This window comes from Rattus norvegicus, chromosome 13, assembly GCF_036323735.1.
Source record: "Rattus norvegicus strain BN/NHsdMcwi chromosome 13, GRCr8, whole genome shotgun sequence".
Taxonomy (NCBI): Eukaryota; Metazoa; Chordata; class Mammalia; order Rodentia; family Muridae; genus Rattus; species Rattus norvegicus.
This window is the reverse complement of record NC_086031.1, coordinates 104,560,898-104,578,442: the sequence shown is the minus strand read 5'-3', so window position 1 is coordinate 104,578,442 and position 17,545 is coordinate 104,560,898. Positions and strand designations below refer to the sequence as shown.

Here is a 17,545-nt window from a genome sequence, read left to right as displayed (position 1 = left end):
GCACATAGCCCCAGGTGGCTTCCTTCCCTTTCTGATGCTTCCCTTCATCACCGCATGTTCCACAGAACACGCCATCTGGGGGCTTTGGTGCAGGAAATGGCTGGGATTCTGAGAGCCAGCTGAGTCTCTGCTAAGCCAATGTGTCCCTGAGAGAGGGGACATTGAGTCCAAGGGAGGCATCCAGGCTGCCTCCCTTGAAAATGGCTCTGCCAATCTCCAGGGAGCCAGTTCTCTGTAAGGGTGGTAGCAGAAGGAGGCGTGCCCATGCCTAGAAGTTCTAGGGATAGGAGGTAGATAACATGATTTCTGCAAAAAAACGTGAGCCAGTTCACCGGCTGCCTCTAGTACTATGCCTGAGCGGGTGAAGGCTGTCGGGAACAGGCGCTTCTGTGCACTCTCTGGTGTCACGAGTCCTCTACTTCAAGTCACAGCTTGAGGCTGGGGAAAGAACTGAAACCCATTGCAAGGCATGGCCTAACATGTATGGAGCTTACAGCCCAATCATGAAATAGGTACTAATAATAGGAGGCCAGGAACGCATAGCTCATGAGAAAATGCAAACATATGGTATTAAGCTGGGCAGTGGGGCAAAAGGCAGGGGCCTAGAACTGTGTGAGCCTGTAGGATACTCTACAAAGGAACATTCACGTGATAAGAAGTTTTCTTGTGGGTGGGTGGGAACGTGGAAACACTGTGGTGTGGTAGGTGCAAGACGGGAGATGAAGAGAGGTTGTGTTGGAGGAGGAACAACCCCCAGAGGTTCATGGCATGGAGCTGATTAAATGTCCTTGGGAATTCAAAGGCCAGAAGCTTAATCTTCAGGTGACATATATGGCCACTCAACAGTTACACAGAGCCCAAAGTGGACTCCCAGTGAGAAGGGAGCAGAGTGGGGGGGGGGGGGGACTGTGACAGAGAAGATACTGTAGAATTTTCTACTGACATTAACCACCAGGGACTCTGTCTGTGGAGAACCCCTGACCCCCACAGGCCTCTGTTATTCTTACTCCTCTCTGTAGATCACCTGCCTATCACCCTCAGGCCCCCAGTACTCTTGGTGATTTCCGTCTCTGTACTCTGGCCCTGTCTCCTTATACAAAATGACAGGCTGTAGTGGCTATTCCTGATTGTCAACTTGACTATATCTGAAATGAGCTACAATCCAGAACTGGAAGGCTCACCTTTGATCCTGATCTTGAGGCTGGGAGATACAAGTTTCTGACCTGGATCTTGGCATGGAGATCTTGAGGCATAGTGGCTATGAATCCCAGGAGACTAAGGCAAGGAGATCTCTGAGTTCAAGGTCATCTGGGACAAAGCAAGTCCCAGATCTAAGCATGGTGGTACACATCTTTAATATGGGCCACATCTTCTGCTGGAGACCTATATTAGGGCATTGGAAGAAGAAAGAGTCTCTCTTCTTCTCCTGCCTGCCTTGGACTGAGCCACTGCTGAATCCTTGGACTTCCATTCACGGCTGCTGCTGACCACTGTTGGGGAGTTGGACTACACACCATAAGTCATCAACAAATTCCCTTACTATATAGAGACTACTCATAAGTTCTGGGGCTCTAGAGAACCCCGACTAAGACACAGGCCAATAAAACTCACCCTATTTCTCAGTCTCCCCAGGGGGTGTCTCATAGGTTTACTGTGTGGTAATTGCCTGGGATCATCTCCTCTGTGGTGGAGGTAGGGGTGTTTCCAGGTCTCACAGGAGCAGCAAGCACAGTTGCCAGGTCCTAACACTGGATCCCACTCACATCCACGGTTTGTATTGACTGAGTGAGTATAGGCAGCAGGTATCAGGACCCAGGAGGAGGCTGTGATGTCTGAGTGCAGACATGGAAAGAGCAAAGATCTCAAAGCTATCGATGGCATCTCCATGGCTTGATTGCCAGCCTGTAGAACTATTGGAAGGTGCCGGACTTTTAAAGGAGTCAGAACCTTAAGAGGAATTCCAGTTCATGGAGGGCATGCTCTTAAGGGGACCCTGGATCCTTCCTATCCTCTTTCCTTTTTGCTTCCCAGCCATTACTAGTAGAAAAAACACCTCCCATCGTTCACTCCTGCCTTGATGTGTCCTGCACGACAGGTCCAACAAAAGGGGACATAGTATCCCTGTGTAGAACCTCCTGAAGCCAGGATAAGTCTTTCTTTCTCCTAAATTGCTCAAATTTGTCATGGTAACAGAAAACTGACCAGCACACTGGCATTAGTCTGTTTAATTTAAAAGTGTGTCCAGTGCTGTCTCGGTGCTCAGAATCACACTACCTGTGTGACTGTGGTCCCAAAACAGTACAACCCCATGCTAAGTAGTGTGATCCTTATCACGTAAATACTGGAAGCTGCTTATGTGTGAGTTAGGAAAACACAGGAAGGGTAATGCACATAATTCTCGACGAGATTTTTGTCTTCTGTTTTTAGGGGACTTGAGTAGGAGAACATCCCTGTTCCTGCAAATGAAAGCATACTTTTCCCCAGTTGCTCCCAGGGGACATGGCTGATACCCCCCAGTATCCTCGCTTCCCAGGATCCTGCTGAAGGATAGTTGGCCACTGATGGCCATTGGGATCACCAGAACAAAGACATTCCACAGTACTAACTGCAGGAATGGAGACAGAGAGCCCTAAGGAAGGAGATTTCTCTCATTGTTTTGGCCCATCAAGGAGGTGTTGACAGAGGGGTCTTCTTGGGATGACAGATGTGAGAGGGCCTGAGAATTAGGGGATTGCTTTCCGCATCCTCGTTTCTTTGGGGAATTGGCTCTTCCTTGTGATTTATTTTTCCATTTTGAAATATTTCATCCATTCACCCCACAATTCACTCATGGCATCTCATCAACATGCCACCGTGAAACACTGGGCAGACTATTTCTTTTTCTTTTAACACCGAAGGAAAAAAAAGTTTCTCAATTCAGGGTTACTAGATAATTTTTTTTCCTTTTAAAAGGTAGTTTCTTACTGGAAAAAAAATTAAGACAGTAACCTAGAGGATAGGGAGAAATCAAGCTCCTTGGTGACCCCAGTGGGACTTAGGTTTAGTCAGCAGCATAGCTAACATCTAAACATCATGGCCACTCTTACCTACCGTTCTACAGAGAGCACTGAATGAGACCATGTATGTAAAACATGGACACGTACTGAATACACGGGGGGGTTGTCAGGTTAAAGTGCGATGAGCCCGTGCACAGGGTCAGACATCTGGCATCTTGTCCTAAATTCCTTACTTATGGGCTGTGTGCTTATTAGCATATTATTTATTCCTGTCGAGAGAGGCTACACGGGATGGTTAGTTTTTAATTATCAGCTTGTTGCCAGGTAGAATCACCTGGACAGATAGTCTCAATTGATAATTGATTTTATCAGGGTAGCCTGTAGACATGTCTGTTGTCTGCGGAGGATTGTCTTCATTGTTGATTGACATAAGCTCATTGTGGGCAATGCCATTCCCTAGGCTAATGGTTCTGAACTGTATGAGAAAGCCAGCTGAGTATCAGCCTACAGGCCAGTACACAGCATCCTTCCTGGTTCCTGTTGCTTATCTGTGCATATGAATAGCAAGCAGTCCTGCCTTGAATTCCTTCCAGTTCTTGCCTTGAACTCATTACAGGACCTGGCATCGTAAGGCCTTTCCTCCTCAAAGGTGTTTTTGGTTACTGGGTTGATCACAGTAAAGGGAATAAAACTGAAACATTCCACAGACATTCCTAGGGTTTGTCACATAGTGCTTATGGGAGCCATCATCATCACTATCATGCAAAGTCAACACACTATAATCATCATCATGGTTTTTCTATTATTTTCTCTCTTGGAATGACTCAGATGGCCTTCCTATAATCTCCTTCCTGATATTTTCATTTGAGAAAGATCTCAGAAGTGAACTCGTGGCCAAGACTATTGATGTTGGTGACAAGTGTGAGGCCAAAAGTACAAGGTTGGGGAGGCAGCTCTGCCTTGTTTCTAGAATGCAAGAGTCTTGGGGTGTAAGACATGTCATGTACTGTATACTAACAGGGTGCAGGCTGTCAATCTCATTGGGTACCTTGACAAATGGTGATTGAATTTGAGACAGTGGTAATGAGACACAAGTGGCTTATAGGTAGACAAGAGCAAGGGCTGTCAATCTATAGTAGGATGCTCTTGGCCACTAACAAGAGAAAGCTGGGCTAAAAAGTAAGTGGCATAAACAACAAAGATAGGTGTTTACTATTTATGAGGTTGGTTTTAACTGTCAACTTGGCATAAACTAGAGTCATCTGGAAAGAGTTTCAGCGAGGGATTGTCTACACTGGGTTGGTTGTGGGCACATCTGTGAGGGATTGTCTTAATTACATGAATGGATGTGGGAAGACCTGACCCAGTGTGGGTAGCACCATTCCCGAGGCAGGAGTTCTGAACTATGAAAGAGTGAAGAGCACAGCAATCAATCAATAGCAATCAATCAATAGCAAGCAAGCAAGCAAGCAAGCAAGCAAGCAAGCAGCTGTGCTTACATTCATTCCCTCTGCTCTTGACTGTGGATGTGACATGACTAGCTGGGTGAAGTTCTTACCTTGACCTCCCTGCAAAGGAATCCTCATTTTAAATAGCCACATTGCCCGCTAAGTTGATTTTTGTCAGAGTAATTTTTTTATGGCAATAGTGATGAAACTAGAACACTGTCCTAGAAAGAGGTCATACTATAGGAGCCCCCAAAGCTGGTTAACTTAGTGACTCCTCAGGGACTTGGGTTCTTTTCCGTAGCTCACTCTTCCATTCTTTCTCAGACTATGGTCTAGATCAATGGTTCTCAACCCGTAGGTCCCGACCCCCATGGGGTCACTTATCAGATATCCTGCATATCAGATATTTACATTATGATTCAAAACAGTAGCAAACTTGCAGTGATGAGGTAGCAACAGAATAATGTTCTGGCTGGAGGGGAGGGGATGAGGGTCACCACAACATGAGGAACTGTAATAAATAATTGGGGAGGTTGAGAACAACGGCTCTAGATCTCCTCGCAGTCAGGGAGTTCTACTAATGTCATGCCAAAGTATCCGAAGATCCGTTTCTCAAGCAAAACTGATGACTTCCTGGGACTAAAGAGAGCAAGAAGCTTTCAGGTATACAGCAGGGGACTCCATATCAATGTTTGATAAACTTTACCTGCTCCGGACCTGTTGAAAGGGAAGTGGCCTTTCAGTGGCCTTACAACAGGAGACCTAGGTGAGCTGCCTGTAGCATGACGGTCACGAAGGCAAAGCAGCAGCTTGGCCAAATGATTTGGAAACCGGAGGTGCATGAGAAACAAGCACACAGACGAGGGCACAGCGATGTGGCACTATCTGTGAGTCCAGGGGTGTGCGTTTGTAGATACAGGCTCCAGGATTGTAAGATAGTCAGAAAATGTAATCTGACCAGTGTTACCAGTACAGGTGAGCTTGTGGAGGTGGAGAATGCCTGCCGTGTCCTCAGCGCTGAATATTGTCCTCTGCTGGCTTCTATGGGTCATTCCCTGTGTGCACAGCTATTTTAATATCAGCACATTACAACTGTTTTGTCAATCTTCCGTTATGGTTTGACTCTTGGCTTGGTTGCTGGTCTCTGATGCTAGGGGGAAAATACTTGGTGCTTGTCCTTGTAGCAATCAGAACCAGAGGGGACTGCTCAGCTTTCTACTGCTCAGCTCAGTCAGTCAGAGCAGTTCTGGGCCAGCCCCGAACCAAGAAGAGTAAACGGTAAGATTTCCACCAGTCTGTGGGGGGAGGGCAAAGGATAGACCGTTATCTTCCCTTCATTGGTCCACCCAGTCACTAACAGACTTATCAGAGGACACTGGGACCAGATACGATACCCGCTTCTCTAAGGTCCATGCTCAGTAAGAGAGGGTCAAGGCCAGTCTCTGGTCTGACTCCAGGAATTACTCACCCAGCAGCCTATTACTGCTTCTCACAGACCTGTGCCTATCAGAACCAGATAGAGGGCTGGGAAACAGTCAGTGAGTAAATTGTTTGTCTTGGAAGCGTGACGACTGGAGTTTGATCCCCAGCACCCACGAAAAAGAATTGGGGCATGGTAGCACACGCTTCTAAACACAGTGCTCAGGAGTCAGGGACAGGCGGGTTCTTGGGATTCACTTTCCAGACTAACCTACTTTGCAAGTCCTAGGCCATCAAGAAACCCTGTCCCATCAAGAAATGATGTGTGTGGGGGGGGCAGGGTGAGAAATGGGAGATGGGTCACCTTCTCCACATAAACCTGCATTTCCAGAGTCCATGGAAATGCTGGGCAGATGCAACAACCTGCCGGTAATTCCAGCTCTGAGTGGATACAGGGGATCCTGTGACTGGCTGGCTCTGATTCAGCTAAGAAACCATTCCTCAATGAATAAAGAGGTAAGCACTTAAGGAAGGCTCCCAGTGTCAGTCCTAGACCTCCACACTCATAGGCACACACACACACACACACACACACACACACACACACACGCCCACAAATGTGACAATATAAACAGAAACCATACAGAGAAATGTATATCAAAAGGTAAACAGCGCCTGAGGAATGACACTCAAGGTTGTCCTTTATCCACACAGGTGTTTGTGAATATACACCCACCTGCGCACATGCACACACACACATACACAACACACAGGTACACACACACATACACACATGTACACACACGTACACACACATACACACATACACACACAACACACACAATATACACACATACACACATAATACACACATACATACACACATACACACACATACACATACATACATATATACACATACATACAATAGACACACATACACACACACCTACTTAAAGGGATAACTCCTACACACTAAACCACAAGAGAGAGCCACTGGATTCCCTGTTGACAAGTCATTCCCCCGGTACCCACTCACGCTTATCCCACTTGGGCTAGAGCCCCATGTTTGAAGAGAGTTTTTGGTTTCTTCTTTTTGTGCCCTGTGAGCACCCTGGGCTGGTGTGGAGGATCCAGCGGCAAATTAAATGCATTTCAAATAACGAGAGGACAGCGCCCTGTCTCCACTGTCCCCGCCACTCACTAGGATTGTAGAAGGATTATTTACTGTGCTTGCCTTGACTTGAGCTATTTAATTTTTCCAAAACAGATTCAAGGGATTGATTGATGGCAACCCCACTAAAAGTCGGAAATGTCAGCAAGACACGTAGAAGCTGGTGTCATTCTAGACTAGAACGATAGATACGGCTGAGATACAGGGATCCTTGCCAAGTGTTCCTGAGGCTAGGGGGTCATGGCTACTTTTTTGCTAGGATATATATATATATATATATATATATATATATATATATATATATCATGAGAAACAGGAGTTTGGGTGGTTGGGGCTGCTTAGGTATTGTGCTAATAATAGGAAGGACCGCATGACACTCAAGTCACCTCCAAAAAGGCTCGGGGGTGGAGGTGAATGCAAGTGTCTGGAATTAAGGACATTTCTTCAAATGTTCCCTTATGTGCAAAAATAGACTGAAGGAAATACACGTGGGTTGGAGAGAATCGTGCGGACGGACCGACCTCTGTTCTGAGGGCTGTTGTGGTGTGTGCGAGGGGAAAGTTAGGAGCAGAACAAGCTACAGAGTGGGAGCTGCTGGGAAAACGGAGATGAGCTCCCCCTCAGAACCGCTGAGCACAGGGCTCTGGGGATCTCACAGGCCAGGCACCGGAAGTTGGCCCAGGCACCGGAAGTTGGCCCAGGTACTGGAAGTTGGCCCCGGTCAGGGAACACTGGCCTTGTCTTCTCTCTTCTTTTTCTTCATTTCTTTATTTTGGTGTTCCTCACTCGGCTTATTTGCAAGCAGAGTCTGTGATTCTTTTGTTATCGTTTGAGAATTTCATACATGCAATGTTCTCCGATTTTAAACCCACTGAATCTGGTTAGTGGTGTCTGTCTGTGCGTGGGCTAGGACCATCTACGGTCGCATAACTACCTGTCAGGGACCATTCTGAGGAAAGCCAATTCTCTCTCCCTCAGGATCTGTCCTAGTCAGGGTGACAATTGTGATGAAACACCGTGACCAAATCGGCTTGGGGAGGAAAGGGTTTGCTGCGCTCACAGTTCCCTATAACAATACATCATCAAAATCAGTGAAGGTGGAAACTCGTGCAGGGCAGAAACCTGAGGCAGGAGCTGATGCAGAGGCCCTGGAGCCGTGCTGTCCATGGCTTGCTCAGCCTGCTTTCTTATAGAATCCAGCACCACCGCCCAGGGATGTTACTTCCCACAATGAGCTCTGTCTTCCCCATTAACCACTAATTAAGAAAATGCCTTACAGGTTCGCTTACAGCCCAATCTTACTAGGGCATTTTAAAAACCGAGGGTCCCTCCTTTCAGGTGATTTAAGCTTGTGTCAAGTTGACACAAAATTATCCGTCACAGCATCTACCAATTGCCAATATTTCCTTAGTTAAGGGTAGAACTTTATGATGCCCTTGCCCGCACCTGCCCCCAGACCTGCTGCGATTTTTGACTGGCTTGGTGTTGTGGATATTTTGTACATGTAGCCACTGTGAATTCATGTGTGCAATGGTCTTGCCACGTCAGACAAATACTATTTTTTCTATGTTTCTTTTTAGCAGGCTAGGTCTGACAATGAACTACATGGCCATCATGCCCTGGCTTCCTGCAAAACTGTGGTGGGAGGAGCATTATGCTTGGGCTGGGGACTTTTCCATCGACTTGTGTGCGTGCATGCGTGCGTGCGTGCATGCATGCGTGTGTGTGTATGTATGCTGCGCGTGCACATGCAATACAAGTATCAAGGCTAGAGAAAGACTTTGGGTGTCTATCTTAATTGCTCTCTGCCTTCTCCTCTTAAAACGAGGCTGTGAGTTCTTGGGGCTGGACGTAATTCTCCCGCGCATGCCCAGTAAGTGCACTTGTGCGCAGCTATCTCTTTAGCTTGCTCTCGGCGGCCTCCACCGTCTCTAAGCCTTCCCCTTCAGTATCCATAGTTTCCTGGCTCCCTGGTCTTACTCACCTTCTCCCTTCAGACAACCAGACCCGTAAGGGGAAGACCTAGACAAAGTCGAGCTGCCTGAGGTGTGAGTTGTCAGTGGTAGGCAGCATATTCCCGGCGACAGTTTATACCTCAGGATAGACGGGTCAAGGGTCAGGTCCCGTTTGACTTATAAGACACCTTAACATCAGAGCAGCATATGGCTTCAGCCATTTTGCCTGTGACCCTGTTCTCTTAGGGATATGTATTCTCAGGCTTAAGGCACAGGCTCCGAATGGCGCAGAGCTGGTCCTGTCTCCTGTCATCATGAGTTAAGTGTCGGCAGGAAGTATATCTACAGATCTGACTCCATGTTGGTGGTGCATGGTACCCTTCCCGATCCTCCGCTCATCACAGCGCTCTACCCACAGCTCCGTCCAGTCGGCTACATCAGAACACAAAGCTCACACTCACAAGTCAGCAATCCTTCACTCTAAATACCAAAGGAAACACCCCTAGAGTGGATACACATGAATCTTTGGCCATCACCTCCCTCGGGTCACCAACAAGCATGGAAGCCAGTAGGGGTCTTGTGGTAGAAGGGACAGGGCTGAGCTGTCACCTCTGGACCTCCCAAAGCACGCTTTGCTGCTTTCTCTTGGGCCTGCTGTGTGGGCTCACCCTTTCTCAGGCTTCATGTCACTGAAACCGCCTTCTAAGCCCACAGACCACTGAGGTCTCCACACTGTTTAGATTGATGGGCGTCTAGGAAGTGGCTGTGGTCTACAAAGCCACCACATGAGCCCCGGAGCAAATGGTTTCAGTTGTGCAAGGCCAGCCAGCAGTTGTGGCCTCAGAGAAGAGGTTAATAATAGAACCTGTCCTTCAGACAGCCTGGGAAAGCCTTTGGAATTTCCTGTCTTCACATACGCCTCCATCGATCTGTTCAGAAGTGTTTGAGTCTCCAGCAGGCCCCTTCTCTGTGGTAACCTGGCTCTGGAAGGAAGGCAATGGGTGTTTTGGTTTTGAAAGCTCAGCCACGACTGTTTTGAGGGTTTGAAGCCAAAACACATTGAGCAAATGAAAACCCCGTACTCCCCAGGCGTCACTCTTCGTTTTCAGACACATCAGTCAGTCTGTCAACAGCACGGACTCTGGGGCTGTGCTGCAGAGAGCGGTGGACAGGGACCTGGTATTAATAGTCTCATTCATCTATGCTTTTCCTGGACATCTAATTCAAGCGAGTGAATTGAGTGGAGTCAGAAAGGCCTACTGAGTCTAACTAGTTACCAAACCAGCTCTTGAGGGATGCCAGATATAGAAGGAGAGGTGGTCATATAGAGAAAGCCACACTGCTGGAGACTTAGAATAGCCTAGGCACACTGTGACAAAGATAGTAAGAGGTGACCCCAGGTGCTCCAATGATTCAGAAAGGAGAGATGTACCAGATGTGTAGTTCCTTACTCAAAACTCAGAAGAGAGTGTATTGCCTGACAAGTGCGCCTAGACCTCAGCCTGTGACAATGAACCCATGCAATGGCCAAGGCAATGGCCCCATGGAGGTCAGCAGTTCCTGTGGCCCATGGAGGCCAGGGAGTTCATATGATCATCACCATGACCGTTGGAGAGAGAAGACCAATGCAAGGGAGAGAAGATTTGCTGGGGCTCATGGCTTTAGGGGCTCTCATCCATCATAGCAGAGGATGTGGTAGAATAGAGAAGACACTGTCATGGCGGTTACAGTGTGATGTGGGGTGGGTAGGAGAGGTCTACACAGGCAGGACTGTCTCCCCTTCTTTTCTACACACACTCCAGCCTCATGTTTAGAAGTGTCCTCCCCTCCTTAGTCACCCCTCTCTGTGAACGCCCACACAGACACACCCAGAGTGTACTCTATTGGCCTCCTAGACGTTCTCAGTCCAATCAAGTTGACAATCAAATTAACACTATAGGATCTGGAGAGAAGTCTTAGAAGTCAAGAGCACATGGCCGTTCTTCCAGCAGACCTGGGTTTGAGTCCTAGATCCAACACATGGCTCAGAAGCATCTGTAAGTTCAGGAGACCCAACACCGTCTTCTGGCCTTCTTTACCTCTGTATACGTGATACACACACAGAGATGCAGGCCACTCATCCATATACAAAAATGATAAATAAAGCATCAAGAAGTCACCCAATCACAGGCAGCAAGCGGTTTTGTTTCTCATTTGTCATTTTCCATCCATCCACCCCTTTCTCCCTCCATCCATTCAAGATGCCAGAGTTGGCAATGGAAGACAAAGCCAAAGAGGTAATTGGCAATATGGAAACAATAAATAAAAACCTGAAACTCTCTGGAGCCAGAGAAATTGCCAAGGGAGGTAAGGGCCCCCAGAATATGACAGACTCTGACAGATGAGAAAGGGAATCAGGCAGAACCAAAACCTTGGGACAAGGGTCAGAGACAGGACAAGATAATTAGGCTAATAGGTACAGGTATCTGGGATGTGGCCACTGAACCTTTGCTCCCAAGTAACCAGATGCACATGTAGGTCCTGCTCTAGGACTCAGAAATGAGTGTGGGATGATTATGACCCAGTGGGCACTGGGTACTCAGCACTGGGTCAGGTGAGGGAAAGAACCAAGAGAGATGTAGGAAATGTTCCTTGTCCTGACAGAGCTCATAACCCAGTGGAAGAAACTATGAGTAATAGAAAAGAAACAGGAAGGCTGGGAGAGGGCATGATGGGTAAAAATGTGCATGAGGACTGAGATCTAAGCCCTGGAACCCATATGAGAAGCTGGGCATGAATGCGCATGCCTGTGACCCAGCGTGCAGGCAGAGGATCTCTGTGCCTTGCTGGCGCCAGCCAGCTCCAGGCTCAGTGGGAGACCCTGTCTCATGAGAATCAGGTGGAGAGCAGCAGAGCAGGACACTTGGCCTCCGGTTGAACATGGGCACCGGTACCCCCTCTTGCTCTGTCTCTCTCTGTCTCTCTCTGCCTTTCTCTGTCTCTGTCTCTCTTTGTCTCGCTGTCTCTGTGTGTCTCCGTCTCTGCCTTCTATCTTTCTCTGTCTTTTTCTCCCTCCCTCTCTCCCCGAGCCCCACCCCACACACACACAGAAAGGAAGGAAAAACTGAAAGCGAATTAGCAGAAAATTCTTGCAAGACGTAAATGAGTTATGAACGCCGAAGAGAATAAGTTGGGGTCCGAACACATCTCAAAAACACCGAAGAGGCCAACGGCATCTGTGGAAATCTTGCTGGAGGAGGCTGGCTTTGTACCATCCTCTCAAGTGGCCAGCCTCAGATGGCAGAGGCGAGTGCCATGGCTGGGACAGAAGGCATCTCCCACGGGCTCGTGCACTTCAGCACCAGCTAGCGGCGTGGTTTCGGAAGGCTGGAGAACCCGGAAGAGCTAAGGATGTGGGTCACTGGTGTGGGTCTTGAGCCCTACTTCCTGCCCTCTCTGACTCCAGCCCCACAGGTGGGAAGCCCACCACCTGCACAGGTCAGGCAGACCTGGTTCCCCGATTTCCTTTGCTTTGCTCCTGGTCATCCATCTTCGTGGGACCTGACTTGGATGTCACACGTCCCAGATGTCCACGATCTTTCTGTCCCAGAGTGTCTTGGTTTGTGTTGGGTGCGTAAAAGATTTCAAAGATTACCCGGCAGGTGCCACAGGAGAGCATCCCCTGCAGCTCTGGAGGTGAAGAAGCCCTGGGTGGAAATGCTGACGTGGTCTGTGTGTGGTCAGGGCCCATTCCTGCCCGGTTCGCAGACAACAGTTTCACCGGGCAGAAGGGACAAGGGAGCTCCAGGATTCTGTCCTCAGAACCTTAGCACCGACCAAAATGTCACTTCCACATTAGAGGTGAGGTCCAAACATACTCATTTTAGGGGGACATAAACATTCCTTATAAAAGCATACAGTGTGTTCCCACTTTCTAAAGGTTGTTTTCAATCCAGCAAATAATGCATTCGTGTGTTTAAGATGTAACAAAAAGCAAATACAAATTATAGTGTGTCCTGGATGCTTGCTAGCCCACCATCTTCAGAGTGACAGCCCTGATGTTTTGTGTCTCTCCCAGGCTTTTAATTCATTCGTTAGCGTGTGCTTGCCACGTGTTTTTCTCTCCTCTCACATCTGTGAGCGGTGAGATGTTTTTGTTTGGTAGTTTGTTTGGGTTTGCTGTGTCAGGGGCTCAGTCCTCCATGAGGTATTGGCTAAGAGACATAACTCCTAAGAGCTGGGGTTGGAAAAGGTCTGGGGTCACTGGAGCACTGGCCTTCAGGTATTAAGGGAGTTCTCTGGGGACTTAGTATTAGCTGTCTGGACTTCAAGTCATCAGAGCAAGCCCAGCCTGGAGAGTTCCCTGGCTTCCTGTCCTGTCATGTGGTCACCTCCTCTCACGAACTGTCCCACCTTTGTGATGTCATTTTCCAGGGGCTGCTGTCAGCACTGAAATGATGTTGGCCGTGTGCCACCAACCCCCCAGAGCTGTGAGCTAAATGGACCTTTTTTCATTTATAAAGCTACCTGACCTCAGGTATTCTGCCATTGCCCAAGAAAATGGGCTGTTAGGCACACTACACACACCATTCACCATGGGTTCTTTTTTCTACTTAAAAATACTTCTGGAAGCTCATTCTATGACATGGCATAATAGATTGAATGTAGACAGACATTCTTGGTAATCCTACTGGTGGCCTTTAGGCTATTTCTACTTTTCATGGTTATAAATAATCAGATTGAAATATATCTGGAAGAAACATCTCTGTGGAGATGTGCATGAGTATTTTCCATAAGCTAATTATAATGATGGAGTCATAATGTGTATTTAATATCCTAATGGGTAAATTCATCCTCAGACAGCTTATCAATTTAGTCTGCCGTAAGTAATCTTTCAGTATGTCCGTTTCTCCACACTCTTACATTGATGAGAGCCGATTGTCAAGAGTTATCAATATTTCAGAAATATGTACATTGTAAAAACTGCTAATTTAACTGGGCAGCGGTGGCACCTGCCTTTAATCCCAGCATTTGGGAGGCAGAGGCAGGCAGATCTCTAAGTTTGAGGCCAGCCTGGTCTACAGAGTGAGTTACAGGACAGCCAGGGCTACATGGAGAAACCCTGCATAAAAAACCTGAAGGGGGCGTGGAGAACCAAACCTGCAGCTCTTCACTAAGCTGGTGGACGCCAGAATCTTTGTTTGCCTGTTTGTTTTAAGTGGTTGTGATTGCAACTCACGACGCTCTTGCTCTGCTTCCTCAGTAGTGAGGGACGTTAACCATTTTCATTTGTGGACCTGGGTCTTCCTTGGAGAGGCCCCCATCATCATCCGCCCCCACCATATTTTCTGTTTGAGTATTCATCATAGGTTACAGGTAAAACCTTGTGCTGGAACTGTGATCTCACTCCGGAAAGCTGGGGTCCTGGAGCTTCACGAATGGCCCGTGGCGTAACATATCCCACGGGGGCTCCTCTTGATGACCATTTATTGCTTCTGGAAACTTGTGGAGATGCTGGGTCAGACTTAGAAGTTTGTTTCTGCTCTTTAGAACTTGCTCACTTCCCGAGATGTTCCATGAGGGAAGACTTCGGTTCAGAAGAAACCAGTGCAGGACAGTGCCCACAAAGGACCAGTCATTTCAATTTCCTTTTGAAAAAAAAAGCAATTCTTTCTGCCACTGTCACTGCTCAGCTGTCATTCCTAATTTATATTTTGGATGGAAATTGTGGTGATTTGTGTAAGCGTGGGTCAGGGAGTGACACGATTAGAAGGTATGGCCTCGTTGGAGTAGGTGTGGCCTTGTTGGAGTGGGTGTGGCCTTGTTGGAGTGGGTGTGGCCTCGTTGGAGTAGGTGTGGCCTTGTTGGAGTGGGTGTGGCCTCGTTGGAGTGGGTGTGGCCTTGTTGGAGTGGGTGTGGCCTCGTTGGAGTAGGTGTGCCACTGTGGGCGTGGGCTTTAAGACTCTCATCATAGCTGCCTGGAAGTGAGTCTTCCACTAGCAGCCTTCAGATGAAGATGTAGACCTCTCAGCTCCTCCTGCACCACGCCTGCCTGGATGCTGCCATGTTCCTGCCTTGATGATGATGGACTGAACCTCTGAACCTGTAAGCCAGCCCCAATTACATATTGTCCTTTTAAGACTTGCCTTGGTCATGGTGTCTGTTCACAGCAGTAAAACCCTAACTAAGACCAAAATAAAATCAAATTCCAGACCAGTGATTCTTTTATTCCACCCTTTGAGGATGCCCATCCTTCTTCCTGAGGGCTGTGACCCTGGAGAAGGGGTCTGAAGTGACTCAGCTTGTTTCTCTTTAGGTGAGGTTCTGAGTTTGCTATCTTCACACGAAGTCTGTCTTTCTGAGAGATATTCAGTGACTTCATGATGATCCACATTTCTTTGATTTTACTAGAATTCTCCAGCTTCTGAAACTTTTTTTTGGTCTTTTTCCAAAATTGGAATTTGTCCAGATCAATTTAAGGGAAAAAAAAAAAAAGAGACTGCAACACTCTCTTAATCCCCGCCAGGGCTCCCATAACACCAGGGCTCCCACAGCACAACTCCAGGGCTCACAAGAAACCAGGGCTCACTTGACACCAGTGTTCAACTTCTCTTCCTCAGGCTCTCTCTGCCTTCTCCATTCCCAGCACTTTAAAATCTCTGTTGCTCACACTACAATTTACTGACCCTCCCATAATCTTTCTTAATTTTTATTTATGTTACTTTTTTAGTTCCAAAATTCCTAATTTCTTTGTATCTTCTTATTTTTTGATGCATTCATTTAAAAAAAACCATAATTTCAGGACTCCTGACTTTGCTCTGTCAAACATTTGAACGTCTTTAAAGTCTTCATCAGGCAATCTCAAGTTCCTCGTTATCCTCTCGTGGATGTATATTGTCCTTTCCCGCCCAAAGTTAAAGAATTTTATGATTCTTCATCTACTGAGTAACTTTGGAATGCATTCTCGACATTTTGAATATTAAATGTTAAGGCCTGGACCCTATTTGAATTATGGATATTGCTGATGCTTACTATGTAGAAAGTGGTGGCCAGATATAGCGGCGGGAAGGTTCCAACCTGCCTTCTGTGGGCCAACTGCAGTATCAGTTCCGTTCCGCCTTACAATGCTGCTGGTTGTACACTGCCAAGCAATCGTCCTGGGTAGAGAAGTCTATTGTTAGCTCATCTGTCAGACTTCCATAGACTTACTCAAGTTGCATTCAATCACGCATGGATTATACTTGAGCCCTGAGGTTTATGTAATTCCTGACCTGGGACTCTCTCCCTGTATGCTGGCCCAAGGACGAGTTGGTTTCCCTTTGACTCTTCCACTCAGAATCTGCTGTGTACAACAGTCACATGTCTGGACCTAGCAACAGCAAGGGAATAAACCAGAAGAAAGGGAAACAAATGGACTTTGGCCCTACCTTTACAGAATCTGCACTCCCTACCGTCCAAGTTCCCTTCCCCGATTTATGACTTTGTGACCCTTTTAGTTTGACCAGGGCCATCTGTGTTACCAGTGCATGAAGGGAGGATGGACCATCAGTGGCCTCACAACTGAAGGGAATTATTCTACTTCACTCTGACTCTATCAGTAGCAAATAGTTCAGCAGTAAAGCTTAGGACTCTTGAGCCCTCCCCCAACCCATACCTGATGATGAGTTTGGAATTGAAGTGGCCATGGTGTACCCAGAAGATGGCCTTTCATAGCTCATTTTCTACCTTTCTGCTTTTACACTCATTCTGTCCCCTCTTCCTCAATGTTCTCTGAGCCTTAGGGGAGGTGGTATACATACCTTGCTTAGGATGGAGGAAAGATCAGTCACTTACTCTGTACTTATTGTGTAACCTTGAGTCTCTGGATTCACCACCACTCACAGGAAAGGGGCTTTGCTGACCAAGGCTGAAAGTAGCATTTATCCATGGGTGTAAGCATGAATGTTTAGATGTCAGGCCAATGCTATTCAGCTCCTGGAAAGCTGTGAGCTATCCTGTCATGAGTTTTGGCTGTCTTTATGGTACCACAGATGGATTCCTTCCTATGGAGTAGATTTGAAATTCTGAGAGGAGTTGGTTACGTCTATAACTGTAGTGCCATTATTACACAGTGAACATGTCCTGCTGGCGTGTTTGTCTTATAGATCATAGGCTTCACGGCTACATTTTCTTCCCAGGTCCCCTCCATAGAACCTTCTGAGGCTATGCAAGCTATCTGCTAGGGAGGAAGCTTCCAGCTCAGTCTCATCTTCTTTTTTTAAAGGTTTGTTTATTTATTATATCACAGATGGTTGTGAGCCACCATGTGGTTGCTGGGAATTGAACTCAGGACCTCTGGAAGAGCAGTCAGTGCTCTTAACTATTGAGCCATCTCTCCAGCCCTGGCTTAGTCTCCTCTTGATTTTTCTATACAGTGAATCTAAGATACACAGTGTCCTCAGCAATAGGGTCTTATCACCAAATTCAATGGACAACCAAGATTGCCAGAACTTCCCATTGTTTTGGAGTTTGGGGGGGTCATCTTTGATTAGTGCTTATAGGATATGTCCCATTCCTGGCACTGGAGTCTTTGTT

General features: G+C 47.2%; 1 long non-coding RNA gene across 1 annotated transcript in view; it reads left to right on the top strand.

Moving 5' to 3' along the window:
• Positions 1-14,959: 14,959 nt before the first annotated feature.
• The window catches only part of LOC134481608 (uncharacterized), a 28,875-nt gene continuing 26,289 nt past the window's right edge, over positions 14,960-17,545 (top strand). The window contains exon 1 of the long non-coding RNA XR_010057316.1: positions 14,960-15,076. This is a non-coding gene — a long non-coding RNA (uncharacterized LOC134481608). The remainder of the gene's footprint in view (positions 15,077-17,545) is intronic.